The sequence below is a fragment of the Gigantopelta aegis genome, unplaced genomic scaffold, assembly GCF_016097555.1.
Source record: "Gigantopelta aegis isolate Gae_Host unplaced genomic scaffold, Gae_host_genome ctg5087_pilon_pilon:::debris, whole genome shotgun sequence".
In the NCBI taxonomy this organism is placed as follows: Eukaryota; Metazoa; Mollusca; class Gastropoda; order Neomphalida; family Peltospiridae; genus Gigantopelta; species Gigantopelta aegis.
Window position 1 is genome coordinate 3,812 of NW_024534213.1, and position 19,489 is coordinate 23,300.

At 35.2% G+C, this 19,489-nt stretch overlaps 1 long non-coding RNA gene across 1 annotated transcript; it reads right to left on the reverse strand.

The window, feature by feature from the left end:
• Positions 1–1,666: 1,666 nt before the first annotated feature.
• LOC121366247 lies at positions 1,667–17,397 on the reverse strand. Its single transcript, XR_005957142.1, has 4 exons — positions 17,084–17,397; positions 14,288–14,366; positions 12,886–13,036; positions 1,667–6,517 (listed from the first exon to the last, which is right to left on the reverse strand). It is a non-coding gene; the product is annotated as an uncharacterized LOC121366247 (long non-coding RNA).
• Between the last annotated feature and the right edge of the window lie 2,092 nt (positions 17,398–19,489).

Here is a 19,489-nt window from a genome sequence, read left to right on the forward strand (position 1 = left end):
GACATAAGCATTTGCTCATCGCCATCCAAGATTTGAACAACTCTGTAGGACATAATATACTCGGAAATATTTTTCAGATGACTACACATGCAAACAATTACTTTTCCAAGCAAACAAATTTATATAGGTGAATTTTAACCATTGCGTAACCGACAAGCAAAAACAGCATAATGGTTCGCAGGAAATATCATGCCTTGGATTGCATATATCCACCTGGAAATTAATTAGCATGATCTAGCATTGACCATGTCACTTATACTTTGCAGGGCGGGATGTAGCCCAGTGGTAAAGTGCTCGTTTGATGCGTGGTTGGTTTGGGATCAATCCCAGTCGGTGGGCCCATTAGGCTATTTCCCGTTCCCGCCAGTGCACCGCGACTGGTATATAATATATCTGTGGCATGTGCTATCTTTTCTGTTGGATGGTGCATATACTAAATCCTATGCTACTAATGAAAACAAAATATAGCAGGTTTCCTCTCTGACTATATGTCAAAATTATCACGTTTGACAACCAATAGCCGATGATTAATAAATCAATGTGCCCTAGTGGTGTCGTTAAACAAAACAAACTAACTTTTTTGACTTTATACTTTGCAAGTAATGGTGACCATTTTGTGGATACGAAACTTTCTGAATATATAGAGGATATTGAAGAAGACTGACAGCAAGTAATTGGAATGACAAAACTGTAACACGTGATCAGGGCTGTTTCTCTACACAATGCAGAGTCGAATGGGCATTTGGCAAAAGAGTGGTTGATTCCATGAATATCTATAGGACAACCAATCCCAAGGAGATCCTTTACTGGATATTTCATTCCTCTTGCTCTGTCATAAAGATGACTGCCATTCCCAGACTAGTTTACTGGATATTTCATCCCTCTTGCTCTGTCACAAGATGACTGCCACTCCCAGACTAGTTTACTGGATATTCCATTGGTCTTGAGCTGTCACAAAGAGAATTGCCACTCACAGACTAGTTTACTGGTTATTTCATCCCTCTTGCACTGCCACTCCCAGACTAGTTTACTGATATTTCATTCCTTGCTCTGTCACAAAGAGAACAGCCATTCCCAAACTAGTTTACTGGATATTTCATTCCTTGCTCTGTCACAAATAGAACTGCCATTCCCAGACTAGTTTACTGGATATTTCATCCATCTTTCACTGCCACAAAGAGGACTGCCACTCACAGACTAGTTTACTAGATATTTCATCCCTTTCACTGACACAAAGAGGATTGCCATTTCCAGACTAGTTTACTGGATATTCCATCCGTCTTGCAATGTCATAAAGAGGACTGCCATCCAGACTAATTTACTGGATATGTCATTCCTCTTGCACTGCCACAACGATGACTGCCACTCCCAGACTAGTTTACCATACTAAATCAAAACTAGCACAGGTCAGAGCTTTTTAGAAAACGTCTGTTTGTTTAACGACACCACTAGAGCACATTGATTTATTAGTCATCAACTATTGGATGTCAAATATTTGGTAATTTTGATAGTCTAAAACAGGAAACCTGCTACATTTTTCCATTAGTAGCAAGATATCTTTTATATGCATCATCCCATAAACAGGATAGCACATACCACAGCCTTACATATACCAGCAAAAAATAGCCCAATAGTCCCACCGATGGGGATCGATCCTAAACTGACCATGCATCAAGCAAGCGCTTTACCACTGACCTACAGTACAGCTGTGATGACATTCACTACCAATATTTAATGTATTTTAGGGCAAAAGATAGACTCAATAAATATACATGAAAATATATGGTATGGTAATTAACTATGACGCTGCAATCACACAAATGAGCTTCTCTTGAGTAATTTATTCACGTCATTTCGGTACAAATTCAGTAGATACAGAATATACCAAAACTCTCAATATCTTATTTAAACCATGATGGTACGGACAACTACGTCTAGGCACCATTTTGGCTGCAATATTAATTCAGGTGGTGGTAAATTAATTTCCAGGTGTATACTAAAAAGAGCAAGCAGCTGACAACGGATTTCTAAGTTCTCACCAATACTTCTTATACATGAATAGATAAAAGTATTAAAAGCCACAAACACTGAATATTTATATTACTACGATTATGAGTGGTCAAAGTAGTAGCGATCACTCAAGTAGTTCCGTTTTGTTTTGACAAGGAGAACATAACGAAGATGGAATGTAAAGTAGGTTGCATAAGAACTGAGGTAAATATAACGTGCTCTGTTCACACAGTGCACCAAATCCAAGGTAAAAAGGAACCAGACCATTATTACTGTGGCAACACAAACACAGGGTACTATTTGTAACATATACCTGTACAAAATGTGGTTAATAAATAAACATCACGAGATTCTCATATATAGGTAACACATGTTTAAGCATTTTCACCTGATTATTATGGCAGAAATAATATTTATAGCTAATGGTTACCAGGTGATAAATACAAGAATGGGTCTAGGATTTTCAAAAGGGGATGTAGGGAGGGGGCAATGATAATTCTAGAAAGGGATCTCTTGAACATGTTATGATAAATGTACTGAATATATATATATATATATATATATATATATATATATATATATATATATATATATATATATATGTGTGTGTGTGGAAGTAAGTGGTATTTGTTTTAGTTAGGATTTGTATTTAATGTTTTATTTGCAGATATTGCCTGCTATCAGCTTTTGTAATTAATGTATGTTTTTATTTACAGCTTGCCTGCTGTCAGCTTATTGTGCAACTAATGTTTTATTTTATTCTTAGCCAGGTTATGTCACACAATAGGCTGGTAACTTGTAATTGTGGTAATCGTTTCTTTCAGCTTACACTGTACTAACGCATCAGGGAATAAAACAACTTGTCTCTAGTGTTCAGGTTTATTTCTCCTGCTAAGATTATATTGTCAGGCCAGATTTCATTTTTAAAGGTGGAACTGCAAGTATTATTTGAAAGTGGATATTATCTGAAAGGTTAGTCTGTATTTTGTTTTATTTAATATATGTATGTTTTGTATACATGCATTGTTAGTTAACACCCTTAGAAAGTACTGTGGCTAGTTATTGTTTAATTACTTTATGAATGTATAAAGTAATGAGTATTTATATTGGGTATATAGATTAAATTACATTGAATTAATATTTGTTCAAGATAGCTGGCTTAAAGAAAAACTACAATCTGAATGTCATGTTAATTGTGTGTGTATTTGTATGTGTATGTGTTTTAGTTCATCGTGTTTAACGATATGTGATTGTCAATAGTTTCTTTTATATGTCTTGTATTTGAATTGTAGATTGTCCTGTTCTCTTTCTGTGTGCTGGAGAATCCAGTTTATCTTACACCCAGGTGTCATCTACCTGGTATGAGTTTTTATGTATTATGTTTATCAAATATCAGTTTTTCATGTATAATTGTGGTATATGACCAGTTGTATTTGTCATGTTCATCAAGTGTACTTATTATATGTATTTGCTTTGTTATCAAATGTTTTTATAGTTTGGCATTAAATACTTAGGATTTAAAGCAGGATAATTCAATTTACATTAGTTTTATGATGAGATGAATATGATTAAAAGATATACATTTGCTTAAATTGTGATATAAATGTTATATGTATACATAAATTATTTAATACTTTGATTCTACATGTATTCTATGATGTGATATTTATTGTTGTTTAATTGTTCTTGTAGGGTGTTTTTCCTTGTCTTCATTTTGTGTGACATCAAATAAATTGTCTGGACCCACCCGTAGCTGTTTTCCTTTCTGTGTTTGAGAAATGTGAAAAATCTGATACTGCTACATATATATGTAGACTGTTTTTGAATTTTGGTAGTAAATATACATATATTATAATGATTCCCAATTTTGAATTCTGAGTCCAAGAAATATTTGACATTCCTAAAACCAGAACACATGAGACTAGCTGCATAATTCAACAGTTGAAAAGTACACCATTTACCAGCTGATCAATACATCATTTATCATAGCTATGATAAATACAACTGATCAGTAATTGTTATCCTTAAAAATATTTTAAAAACAAATTTCAAAGCAATCTAAAAATCAATAACTGCATGATTACGCAATGTAGACAGCCAACTGTAGTCTTTAATTCATCTATACACCAAGCAATTCTTAGCTCAAGTTTGGCTTCTGTAAAACAAATTAATTGGCAAAACACCATAACAGGCATTATAAACATCAACTGACAGTAAAAACAAACATCTTTGAAAATAATTCATGATTTGGTATTTTCATTAAAATTAAAACCGTAAAAAATATATGTATACAGGTAAAACTAGCAGAGACGAAAGTATGGGATAAGTCTGGACAATTTAGAAGACAACAATAAACTCAACTGATAACCTATAGTAACTGGTTATGTTATTTATCCTGCAATCCTATATAACTCAAAATATTAATGAAATTAACCATTTTATTACACAATTTAACTTTACTATTTTGTAGGGTAGTAAGCTCACACGTTTTGAATGTCTATCGCCTACATTATCTATACACTAACAAAAAATTATTCTTAAATAACAACAATTTATTTCTTATTTTTAAACAAATATTGTCTACGAAATGTTTTTAAAAACCCCATCAACTGGAAATAAAATAATAAATACCTACACTTAACAATACACTATTCCTTTGCTGATCATAACTAGTTCCAAAAAGCTCTATTTTTTGTCAGTGTCCGAAAATAGAAATGTATCTAATGATCATTATCTGCCAATATATTTGTATACAGTGATTGCAGGATAGATACATAGACATTTAGTTGACTTTACTGTTGGATTGTGTATTGTATATTGTTTGCATTTCCATAATATAATACACAAATACACAGATAATGTGAATTTCTTTTAGAATCATTGCTTTTTTATTCTCAGAGCCATACTGAAAGTCAATAAGCTGCAAGTTTCTGAATTATTATATAAAAGAATGTATACATCTTATGTTGGCAGAACATCTGTACACATTATTAAAACTAAGAATCGATCACAAGAGTACTGAAAGATGAACACACAGACAAACTATAAGACCCCAAGATATATAAAAGTTGGGGCAGCAAAATGACAGGAACGAATCCATGACTAGCTTATGTCCTGAATACACAGCATGGCAGTGACGTCTACAGGAACTACCAATCAGTTTTCATTGGCCATCTGTCAGGTAACTATGGAGATTACCATGTTCTGAAATGTCAATTCAACAATCACCCAAAGATGATATAAAATAACAGCTAGACTGAAGAGTGAAAACACGTTCTTCTATGACAGTTGGATCTATATAGAAACAGCATCTGATCTGCTTAAATATCTCTGAAGATGACAAACTATCAATGTGATCCACATACTCATCCAAGTTAACTTAAGTAAGAGATAAAAAGGTCATATATATCTTTTAATTGCAGAAGAGTATTGAGACAGCTTCTGATCTTCCTGGATTTCCATTCAGATGGCCAAATATCGATGTTACACAAAAACTCATCCAAAGTGCAATGCAATTATATCAAAAAGGTTGTATAGTTTTTCTTTCCATGGCAGCAGCATCTAGACAAACAGTATCTGATGAAGAGACCAGGTATTGACGCTGCCCACAAACTCATCCAAATCATACTGAAGTACGAGATAAAATGTCATACATCATTCTTCATGTTGGTTATGTCTAAGAATGATCAACTTAAGCTTGGTTTTCAAGGAAATATTTAAACGATTGAGTTGACTATACATTCAGGCTAAAAGGTTATTTTTTCCACATGACAGTTATGTCCAGGAAGAATTAAAAGAATGTCTACAAATATTGAGATGACCAGACTTATTGAAATATTTTCCAGAATATTTCATGTCATATATTTTGAGATTGCGGTCTCTTAATTTTAACATCAAAGTAACAAATGTTCATAGTACGTTTTCATCATGTCCGCATGACATTCTGTTGGTGTCAGTTCAGGTCAGATTAAATTGTAGATCCCAAGCATTCGTTTTCTTGACGACATCAACAGTGCATGTTTGAGCTTCTCTGAAATGATGATCACATCCTGTGAAAAATTCTTATTCCCATAACAATAATGTTCACAGACATTCCAGTTTTCTGTGCTTCAGATGCTGACAGACAGCAATTCACCAAGATGAAGTTATCATGTTCTGAAAACTGTCTTGTTTCCATGGCAAAACATCGCTGAATGCTCAAAGTGCAGATGCTTGGAGGCAGCCATGACACTTGTGAACATTCTTATTCCCATAACAATAATGTAGACAGACAGCTGCAATTGATCAAGATGAGGATAACTTTCTTGTTTTCATGGCAAAACATCATTGAATGCTCAAGATTCAGACGATTGCAGTTGTAGTAATGATGGTTGTGAATGGTCTTCATGACAAAACTGATCTGACGATGACATTTTATTTCAGACAGTTGTCTCCTCTGGACTGTTGGTGGCGCTAGTGCTGGCCAGACTAGCTCAGCTGTGGTAGTAGTCCCTGCCGCCAAACGATTCTGAAAGACAAATACAACAATCCAATGAGCATGTGGTATTTTAGTCAACGACTGATACATTTATTAAAATCTGTGGTATATACTGTTCTGTTTATGGGAAAGTGCATATAAAAGATCCATTGCTGCTTTATCAGTAGACATAGTCTGTGAGGCAGAAGCGGGTTTCCACTCTTTCTCTCTATCAACAAAATGTTGAAATAACCATGTGTTAAAACACCAAATAGGCATTGTTTAAACTGTGCGCATGTGTCGTTAACATTCTTTTCCTTTCAAGTTTGTATTATATGAATTGCCACAGCTATAATGGCAGGTGCACCTGCAGTAGGAGGGTTTCGGGGATTGAAACTCTTTCCTGCTCAAAGCAATTTTCTTTTTTCTTAATAGATTTTCTGGAGGAGCATGACTCGGTACCCCCTATGAACTCTGGTCACCCCAGTGTAGACCCCACCCAGCTAAACTTCCTGCACACACCCCTGCATGGTGACATGGAGGCTGCAACACCCTTCCTCCCCAGCCATTTACCCAACTGTAAAAGGAAAGAAATGTTTAATGATATCTTAGCGGTATATATGCCTGTTTGGTTTCTGAAATACATGTATGGTTATTATGACACTTCATCTAGACACTGAGTGAAAAAATTCACTACAGCTACAAAATATTTTCTTACCGAATAGCCCCCCCCCCCCCCCCCCCCCCCGCAAAAAAAAAAAGAATGAAAAAGACCAACACTTCATATGTAACATAAAAGGTGTCTTTGAACAACAAATTATGAGTCAGCCATTCAATTATCCCCCCCCCCCCCCCCCCCCCCAAACCGTTTTATAAACCCCCCCCCCTCCATAAACATCAGTTTTGACATGAAGATCCCCCCCCCCCCCCCCCCCCCCCCCCCCCCACCCCCCCCCCCCCCCCCCCCCCCCCCCCCCCCCCCCCCCCCCCCCCCCCCCCCCCCCCCCCCCCCCCCCCCCCCCCCCCCCCCCGAAACCCCCCCCCCCCCCCCCCCCCCCCCCCCCCCCCCCCCCCCCCCCCCCCCCCCCCCCCCACCCCCCCCCCCCCCCAATAAATGGATTTTACCCCCCCCCCCAAAAAAAAAAAAAAAGAATGCTATTTTGGAAACTGGATGCCATGAGTCAGCAATTCAATTATTCACACCAAACGTTTTTTAACTCCCTATTGACTCCATAACACTCAGTTTTGACATGAAGATCATCTTGTGTTAGTTGTAAAAAAATTTTTGCTATTTGAAAACTCTGCACACCAATAGAAAAAAAAAAATTAATTTTTGTAACATGCACTCCATAGATAATTGTAATGTAATGTATGTACATTAAATGTAATAGTTATGGCCCCGGCCAGTACACTTCACTTTTGGGGGCCTCTGCTGCAGAATTACATCTTTCATATTCACTTTCCCACACAAAATAGCACACACTATAACTAAATGTATAAGTATAATGTTTAATGTTAACAATAAATGAATGCTTAATATCGGCTGTTGACCTGCAAAAAAAAAAAAAAAATTAGCTACATATACATATAGCTCTGAAATACTCTTCAGTCTGTTGGACTTTCCTTAATAGAAAACAATGACTGAAGATCAACTCAAACATGTTCAGAACAGAACCTACTCAAAAGATTACATCCACTGAGCAGTCACCTGCGCAATGGTTTATTTCTGTTGTACACTTGGATGCAGTAGTTTAAATGCAGTAGTTTAAATGCCGTTACAGAAGAATGTATGTTTTAAAAAATGGATATTGTTCAACTGGTTATCACACTAAATCTTATCTTATCTTATCACACATTACCATTATGTATGTGTCTTTGCATTTAACCAATCATAACTAAATATCACGTCATCCCATTGGTCCAGCTGTAGCAACGGGAGCTTGTTCCAATTATCAATGAATGTGAAAATTACTTCGTCAGGGAACGTCATACCTGATGACGTCATTTTATATTGGTAATTTGTCTTACTGAGTGTTATTGTTTTAACCAAAAAAAAATAATTCAAAATAAAATATGAACTTTTAATGCTATTATTAGTAAGCATGTCTTAAAATTAAGTATTGTCTGTTATTTCTTTTATGTTCATCTGGGTATGAAAAACAAAAAAATCATCCACAAACTTATGTCAGAACAGCTTGCCAGATTCACACAGTTTGCAGATGAAATAACAAACAATCCTTAAATCATAGGAAGATTCATTTAAACTACAGTTTGGCACTAATCTACCCTGCAAAATGATGTGTGGTGTTTTTTCCCCAAAAGTTAGTTGAAGTCGTGGAGTTGTTAGCTTTAGTGAGAAGGTGAAGTTGCCATATAGTTAGTTGAAGTCGTGGAGTTGTTAGCTTTAGTGAGAAGGCGAAGTTGCCATATAGTTAGTTGAAGTCGTGGAGTTGTTAGCTTTAGTGAGAAGGTGAAGTTGCCATAATATTTTGGACCTCAGTTATTTAATACTACATGTGCTGTATGCCTATATTTTGGACCTCAGTTAGTTAATACTACATGTGCTGTATGCCTATATTTTGGACCTCAGTTAGTTAATACTACATGTGCTGTATGGCTATATTTTGGACCTCAGTTATTTAATACTACATGTGCTATATGCCTATATTTTGGACCTCAGTTATTTAATACTACATGTGTCTGTTCACTGATGTCATTCAACAAATAAAAATATTTCTTCTATTCTTGTATTACTTTACTATAAAATATAGTAGATATTACTTTTAGTGCAACATGTAATACTACCTAATACTAGAAAGTAAATGGAAATGCATGTTTGATAAGAAGCAAAGAACTGTTTTAGTATACTGTAGAAGTTTTTCTTACACAATTTTTGCACAAACTAGATCAAGAAAAAATGACTATTATTACAAGATTTACAACAAGCAAATATAACTGAATATGTTTTATTATTTGATATATTTTTCATTTTACCACATGCTATTGCGGCCGATACAGCACCTTTAACAGTGTGGTATTGAGAGTGATGGCCGGCAATGTACATGTAGTTGTCTACAGGTATTCATTTAATGATCAACCATAAGACCATTTAAGAAATCTTTTTAAAAATAAAATTTCTCGATCTGCCCTTCTAATATAAATTTAAAGCATGCAAAATCAAATTATTTATATATTTAAAAAAAAATTAAATTCTAAGAAACGTTTCTCTTTAATTTTAAATTTTTTTAAATTGAAAAATATGCATGCTTATACATCATGTACTCTATAACTTTCAACAAAATTAATTCATTTAAATGGGTTTTTTTCAATCGTAAGTAAATAAAATATAAACAGTATGAAATTTATACATCATTATTCATACATGTATATACCATTCAAGCTTGTAAAAGTACATGCCTTAATTTCCACGTTTTAAAAACAATTAACATTAAAACTATAAAACTGACAGTTTTATATATTAAAAAAAAATAAAGACACTATTAAAAAGATGAAACTCAAAAACACCCTATGGTTTGTCAATCACAGCTGAACTATAACACGAAAAGTACTGAACAATCTACAACCAGTTTGTAGTAAGACCGCGGACAGCGAATGAACCGAACGTCTACTTGTTCTGCCAGTCACAGCATGCTTGAACCACTACACATCTACACATGCGTGCATCCCTCACCTCCACCGTCAGGAGATGGGGTCAGGAGCAAGGTCAACCGTAGGAGTCGCCTCCTCAGGAGACTTGATCCCCTTCTCCCCCTTAGGCACAAGAGGGGAATCGTTAGTGCATGAAATGATTCCCTCTTCCCCATCTGCTGTGAGTTCGTCTACAGCTTGAGAGACAAAACACACAAGTTCAGAACAGCTAGCTTGCACATTTGACAGAGCAAAAAGCGCTTGTTAACGGAACAGTTTATAATGCTTGCAGTGGACACTTCCTATGATAAAGAGTTCCAGAAATGTCCAGTAAAATAAAAAAAGAAATACAATTGCAGTAAGAAAAAAGGTTCTTTTATTTTGTTTAATGACACCATCAGGGCTTCTAGATTATGGAAGCCCCACTCCCATGGCTAGTGATATTCAATGTTGGGCTAGTAAATAACTAATATTGCCATGCCCGACAGCTAGTGATTTTTTTGGGGTCAAATGCTGCATTTAAGTATTTTGTAAATATGGATATCCTGCCTCCAATCTTAGTGTTTTAATCTGTCTCTTCCTCTTTAGGTAGCATATCCGATTATTACTATTAGTAAGATTGTACTAAGTAAAGTAAGGCTCGTGAATTTTTAATTGGGGGTATTAAAATATTAAAATCACTGATCCCATGGCTAGTGGATTTTGTAAAACTTCTTGAAGCCCTGCACCATGCACTCAAGAATATTGGTTACATTTTCCCACTATAAAGTAGCAACGGATCAATGCATGATATGGACTTTCCTCAGACAAGATAGCACATACATGTACCATGATATTAGATGTATCAATGGGGCACTGGTTCGAATGGGGGAAACATTAATAGATCCACTGAGGGAGTTTGATTCTACAACCCAAGCAGACCTGTGATTAAAGTAAATATATATGTGAACTGGAATTAAAAACCAGAGGTTTGATATATCTCTTTGGGGAAACATTTTTACATACGGTCCTAAAGGAACCCTAGCTCTTATTATATTATGGAAAAACACTATTCAAATGTGTCTCCATCCCGAGTCAGGCCCCCATCCCGAGACAGGCCCCCATCCAGAGTCGGGCCACCGATCTTATCATAGGTTGGACTCTGGATGGGCGTGTTAGAAACCCTACTGGTATGCGAGCACGTTAAACTAGTTATCTTTCTATTCAAATATAGAAACACTAGCGTACAGAATCAAATCTTATAAACATATGCTTATCTTTAAAATCTTTATACCCCCGATAAGAGTAGATAAAACCAACAAATTCAAATTAAGAAGTCACCATCACCATGCCAGCCATATATGGCCATTTACACAAAGATACTGGCACTCATTTCAAAATTTAATTTCCATCTAGTTGTGGTTGAAACATTTTGAGACGGTCCTTGTTCTTCATAAAAATTAACAATAATAATATGGATAATATTTTTTTTTATTACGCTCGCATGTGTGTGTCGTACTGATTTTACGAAACTCGTGTCAGGATTTATATATTACCCTCGCTCTCGCTCAGACAATACAAAAATCCTGACACTCATTTCATAAAATCAGTACGACACACAAGCTCGTATAATAAGTTCTATTTTTATTTAGACCCATAGTAAATTGAATGCAGTTAAAAAATAAATTATCAGTTTTATAAGCACGGGCCCTGGTTATCATACTCGAACGTGACTCCTGAATTGTTTTATTATGAAAGCATGAAACCCCTCACACTTCTTTATTTTGAATGGGTGCTGTTCTGTTATATTATGACACTTGTTGAAATTTGCCATGTTGCCCAGCTTTCTGGCCATAATGCTTCATAAAAGAAACGTGCTGGGGTGTCGTTAAACATTCATTCATTCATTCATTCATTTATTCATTCATAAAAAAACATCCTTTGGTCTAGGCTATTTGGTATTGCCCTCCAATTTTCCAAATTTTAGGCTTACTGTATAGAGGATGGATGATAAAAAGAATACTCCCCGAGTGTCTTGTGATGATATAATTTATCAGCAAGATGATTTTTATACTTTTATCAAAGAGTGCTGATAATTTATGATATCACAACACACGAGGAGGGTATTCTTTTTATCATCCATTATCATTTGTTTCATTTGCGACAATTGTAAACAATGTCAGTAATGTGGGTTGAATATCACTATATTTGGCAGCGGCAGACTCATTAAAGGGACATTCCTGAGTTTGCTGTATTGTAAGATGTTTCCGACTAATAAAATATTTCTACAATTAAACTTACATAATAAATATATTTTCTTGTTTAGAATATCAGTGTCTGTATATTCAATGTGTTTCTGGTTGTCTTAATATTTGTAAGAAGCCCAAACTGGATTTTGTCTTCAAATAATTTTGTACGTACGAAAAAAAACATATTTTAAGAAATAAAATGAAAAATTAAACTAGTACAAATATCAGATAGATCAGAAACACGTTTAATATACAGCCACAATATTTTATGCAGAAAAATACATTTGATATGTAATTACAATCGTTAAAAAGTCTTTGTTTGTCGATCACATATAAAATATTGCAGCAAACTCAGGAATGTCCCTTTAACTAGCAGAATGACAGTGGCGTGACGTCACTAATGATAGGTTTAGCGCTGAAACATACCCAGTGACGTAACAAAAGAAGCGCTATCTCCTAGGAGAATACCGCAGGAGATATCGCAAATTATAGTGCCAACGATATCTCCTACAAAAGCCTTTAATGGATGATAAATATACATACATACAACTCCCCACTGGACCACCCCTCGTCATCCCCGTAATCGACTGCCTGGGTGGGACTGGAGGGAGAGTCTATGGGCGACACCATACCCAGACCGATCGGAACCGTCGTGTTGTTGTTGAGAGAGTGCTGAGACCTCCAGTTGTCAATACTAAAGTGAAAATACATTTGATTATTGACAACCCACATGTTTGGAGATCTCCAGTTGTTGATACTAAAGTGAAAGTAAACAGAAATGTTCGATTATTGACATGCCCATATGTTTTCAGATCTCCAGTTGTCAATACTAAAGTGAAAGTAAATAGAAATGTTTGATTATTAACACCCCCCACATGTTTTGATATCTCCAGTTGTCAATACTACAGTGAAAGTAAATAGAAATGTTTGATTATTGACACACTCCACATGTTTGGAGATCTCCAGTTGTTGATATTAAAGTGAAAGTAAATAGAAATGTTTGATTATAGACAACTCCAACTGTTTTTAAAGTTCAAACATTAAAGTTTGTTTTGTTTAATTATACCACTAGAGTACATGTACATCAATTAATTAAGGACTGATTATTGAATTTCAAACATTTGATCATTTTTGACACATGATGTGCTAAAGAGAATAATAAAACTGTTTTGTTTAATGATACCACTAGAGCACATTGATTCATCAATCACAGGCTATATAGGAAACCTTCTATATTTCTCCATTAGCAGCAAGGAATACTTTATATGCACGTCCCCACACACAGCCGTTGATATACCAGTCATGGGGCACTGGTTGGAATGGGGGGGGGGGGGGAACCAATCAGAGGGGTTCATTTCTATACAATCCAAGAACCTCACTTGAGCTAGATCCCACCCCCAGATTGTAACAAAAGTAAAGTTTGTTTTATTTAACGACGCCACTAGAGCACATTGGTTTTTATCTTATCATCGGCTATTGGACGTCAAACATATGGTCATTCTGACACTGTTTTTTAGAGGAAACCCGCTGTCGCCACATAGGCTACTCTTTTACAACAGGCAGAAAGGGATCTTTTATTTGTGCTTTCCACAGGCAGGATAGCACAAACCATGGCCTTTGTTGAAACAGTTCACTGGTCGGTGCAAGTGGTTTACACCTACCCATTGAGCCTTGCAGAGCACTCACTCAGGGTTAGGAGTCGGTATCTGGATTAAAAATCCCATGCCTCGACTGGGATTCGAACCCAATACCTATCAGCCTGTAGACCGATGGCCTAACCACGACGCCACCGAGGCCGGTTCAGATTGTAACAATGATGACACTTAATTTGTAGACAGAAGGCATTAGAATGGATGATTTTTTGTCCTCACACAATTACATAATAATTTATTTTTATGACACCTGAGCAATAAATAATCTCGCTCGATTTGCATATTGTTCTTACCTTTTAATGGAGTTATTCTGGGACATCATGTGACTTGATAAGTGCTCCTCTGATATGGGATTTGTTGTTGTATGTACAACTGAAAGACAAAATCATGCCATGCTATATATATATGACCGTGATCAGTTACATTTGTACATGCCTATAGCCTGTCTTGTTTTTGTGCTGTGTGGATGTTCATGAATTTCATTAAAGAGACACACCCTAGTTACGGCTAGTTGTTAACCATTACGGCGTTGTTTTTCGCTATTAAACCCATTTTTTCACAAATAAAATGGCACTTTACTTACCGTTTATTATTTAGAATATACATTTCCATTCACCTGAAGTGTTTTTTGGTAATCCTGGTAATCCTGGTGTTTGTAATACCACAAAATGCATTTTTCTTATTTCTGAAAAACTCACGCGCGTCTGAGAAAAAAACGTTGAGCAGACAAGGTCTAATCTATTTTTAGAGGGGATATTTCCATTTCAATGTCACAGACGTTGGTATACCACGTGACCATTATCATTTTGGTTCGGTTTGTTTTCTCGTGCACGGTTCGCGCAATCAACATCCGATTTGTTGTTGTTCATTTGTGAGATTTTTCTTCACAGTTCGTGAACATTTTCAGTAACAATAAAGTTCAGACAAGTAAGTATCTCAATACAAAATGTTACAAACCCTTAAAACCAATAATTTTGCTAAGTCCTACGATATCTGGAGAGGGGATACAACCAGGACAGAACAGATGGAACATGTCCAGGAGAGGTGAAAAGAACGCACCCCACGTCTGTGAAATTTGTCGTGACGTAGGCATTGTTGTGCTTCGAGCGACATCTACCGGTGACATCAGAATACAAACTTTCAAAATTATTTCAAGCAATTGGGACATGGGGATTCCCATGGTATTTATCGATATAAAACCTGCTTTTTCACTCCATTTGATAAAAACGTGATCTAAGTGTGTTACAGGTTTGTAGATTAACCAAATTATAATTTATTTTCGCTGGATGGAACTAGGGTGTGCGGCTTTAACTAAAAACAAAATACAAACTCACACACACAAACACAAGCACAAACACACAATAACAACAGACAGCAAATACTTATTATTCATGTCTAAATGACATTCCAATATACACTCGCATAAAAAGGTTCTGGTTGTAATGCTGAAAAATACATTGTGGTGTTTGAAAACTAGAATCTATCACTTTAATACATGTACATTTGTATGTTGAGTTTTCACTTCTGTAAATGTTGGTTTTTAAAAGAAAATTAAATAGGATACACTATTCTTTTTAGATTTATTTAGCAACATGTAAATATTTATATGTACTTCCCCATGTACAGGGCATCACATACCATATTTTGGGATGTACTGTTGTCATGTTACACGTGAATGGAAAGGGAAAGACAAATGTCTAACCTTATGTGCTTCACCAAATCAAATCCCATAGACAACAATTATAACATACGGTATCAGTGTTTGAAATAAGCACTTGTCCGTTTGTCCTGACAAGTGAAAATCTGCTCAGACAAGCAAATTAAAATGTACCTTTGTGGTTATCCGGTGGACGAATAAAAAAATTCAATTTATTTTCATTTGGAGCTATCAAGAACATTGTCCTTTCACTTGAATAAAACAAATAATTTAAGTGAAATTACAGGTAGACAAGTAGAATTCTAGATGTATTTGTCCGGTGGACTAGTGAAATTTTCTGCTTATTTCCACCACTGGGTATGTGGCTAACACTGTTATATGCAGCATTTCAATCAACAAATACATGTACACCATCGTTATAAATACTACCACCACTCATTCTTAAAGTAAATCAGAAAACAAATGTGGTTTAATCTCCTATAGATTAAAGCCTAGTAGGAAACATCTATGACTACTCTAGTTCTGTACAAAGATTGTCATCCTGTTTTCTATTAAGACCCCGCAAGTATTTCAAACACAATAGCAGCTGGTGCACTGACACTAGTAGGAAACATCTATGACTACTCTAGTTCTGTACAAAGATTGTCATCCTGTTTTCTATTAAGATCCTGCAAGTATTTCAAATACAATAGCAGCTGGTACACTGACACTAGTAGGAAACATCTATGACTACTCTAGTTCTGTACAAAGATTGTCATCCTGTTTTCTATTAAGATCCTGCAAGTATTTCAAATACAATAGCAGCTGGTACACTGACACTAGTAGGAAACATCTATGACTACTCTAGTTCTGTATAAAGATTGTCATCCTGTTTTCTATTAAGATCCTGCAAGTATTTCAAACACAATGGCAGCTGGTACACTGACACTAGTAGGAAACATCTATGACTACTCTAGTTCTGTACAAAGATTGTCATCCTGTTTTCTATTAAGATCCTGCAAGTATTTCAAACACAATGGCAGCTGGTACACTGACACTAGTAGGAAACATCTATGACTACTCTAGTTCTGTACAAAGATTGTCATCCTGTTTTCTATTAAGACCCTGCAAGTATTTCAAACACAATAGCAGCTGGTACACTGACACTACTTCAAATTAAACTACAGGAATTCACTGGCCAGATGGAACAAACACTGTAAAATGTATCACCAATGGCAGGACTGGTAGTATTAAATGTGCTATTAAAAGTTAGGTGTACTTCGAACTTTGGCCCAGTGAAATATTATTTTATATATACTGCTATCTATAAATGTGATCTGTTTCGTGGACAGTAGAGATTCAGGTCAGGTCAGAGAGTTTTACGTGCACATTCAGAGCAAGCTGTTGTAGTGCACGCCTTTCATGGACAGGAATAAAGAGATAAAACGCTTACCTTTTATATCATCAAACTGGTTCAACAAAACCTTCTTTATTTCCTTTACCCAGGCATCCTTCACTTCCAGACTTGGGGCCTGAAAACAAAATAATAAATACAAAATACTAAAAAAAAAGATAAAAAAAAGAAATACTGGAGGTGTTTATACTGACTGAAAATTTACATCTACAAGCAAAAATCATTATTCAACATACATGTACTAGTATTGATAGGCCACTGTTGCCTCAATATATAAAATTCATTTTCTCATTCAATCGTCAACAAATCTGATTACATCCCTGCAAAATTTCTGAGGTAATGAAACCTGTATTTTATCAGCAACACATTTTGGAAGGCAAACTACATTTAACTTAAAGGGACATAGCCTAGTTTTTAAACACTATTAGAGCCGTTTTTGATAACTGAAATCATACTTTACTTAGATTTTATTGTTTAGATTATCCACTTCCGTACATTCAAAGTGTTTTTTGTCATCCTGGTGTTTTTAATATCACAAAATGTATTTCTCATATTTAAAAAAACGCATGTGCGTCTAAGAAGTTACATTTATGGAGATGAGGGTATTTCACCATTTCAAAGTCAGGGACTCATGTTTCAGTCAATTGTAACTTTATCCAAATGTGTTACAGGTATGTAGACTAACTAAACTTAGTGTGCATGTCCGTAAGCTGAAACTAGGGTCTTTGCCAGTGTATACATGCTGCGTGTGGAATTCGTTAAATACTAAATCAGTGAATTGTTTTGAGGTCAAAAAATCACATATTTGAAAATAGTTAGGCTTTATTTATATATGACAGCAGATGAAATGGCTTTATATACAATTACAAAATTAAATTACATTACTACTAATAGTTTTGGTAATCCCTGTTTTGTTATTGGGCTATTTAATGACAACACCATTTCAAATTTGTTGACAAAAAATTAAAAATAACAACAAACAGTTGAATTTAGAATAGGGATTGAATTTTTTTTATTTGCTGAGATATATTGTTGGTTTTACTACAGCAAATGTCCTATTATATTGGATCTACATTTGTGTACTTTAAACTAAAGGGTTATTCTGTAATCTTTTTTCTTTCAACCAAACCATATGAAGTCAAGCTATGAGCAGCTGTGTTACATACAGCAAAGTATTATATGTATGAACTATTCAAGTGTATTTAGTTTTTATTGGAAAATATACAAAATTATTTAGATATTGAAAATACCAAATTTGGATGATATGCAAGTTCTTTATAAATTAATATATTCATATTTGTATCTTAAATCATAATGTCCATTTACACATTGTAAAGTTTGATTGTTTTGTTTAATGACGTAGTCTTAGAAAGGAAAAAGTTACATTTTTCAATTAGTAGCAAGGGATCTTTTATATGCACCATCCCAGACAGGATAGCACATACCACGGCCTTTAATATACCAGTCGTGGTGCACTGGCTATACATGTTGTGATCTATGGTGCTATATATACTGTGTATCAGGGCTAACCCTGGGTTGCTATTTTTATTCGCCAAAAAATTTGCCAATCTTCAATTTCTTTCGCCAATCTAAATATATATTTGCCAGTAATATATTTGCATTTCAGTCAAAAGATTTTACTTTTTTAATCTCGTTCTTTATGATAATATAATATGTTAAAATGTACTTATTATTCAGTTTACGTCTTGTAATCTAATAATGTAATGCTGCTGATGCCTAGAGCTGGCTGTAGCCCAGTCGTAAAGCGCTCATATGATGTGCAGTCGGTCTAGGGTCGATCCCCATCGATGGGCTCATTGACGTCAGTGCACCACGAGTGGTATATATCACAAAAGAGGCAATTTTACTTATTGTATGCATCAGATAATGAATTGTATGTTTCCCTGTAATTTGAAAGAAGTGAATTTTGATTTGATAAATATGTTCCCCAAAAGATTCACCGGACTAAGATATACACTAGACATATATTTTTGCACCAAAAGTGTGAAATGTAAGGACCCAATACCCTTTTGTTTTTATTACAATTTTTAAAAAATATGATGAGACATCAATATTTTTTAAAATGACAAAAGTTTATAAAGACATTCAACAATTACATAACGTAAGATCAGACTTATTTTTTGTAAGCCTGCCTCCATTATGTTTTGTAATGATGACAAGACTCACCCCTATATATTATTATTTATCAATTGTCTCCTAACCCCACTTCCTTCTTTCCCTGTCACTGGCATTAATTTTACCAACATTATAAATGTATAAACATTAGATTTTCTGTTCTTATTTTGGTCATCATTATCTTTTGTGCTTTATATGTAAAAGATAAAAACTCTAGTCCCACCAGAGACTGTGCTACCACTCCTTGTGCAATGAACACGCCCCATAGGCATGGATCTTTAATGTCCTTTGGTAATAAATAAATGTATT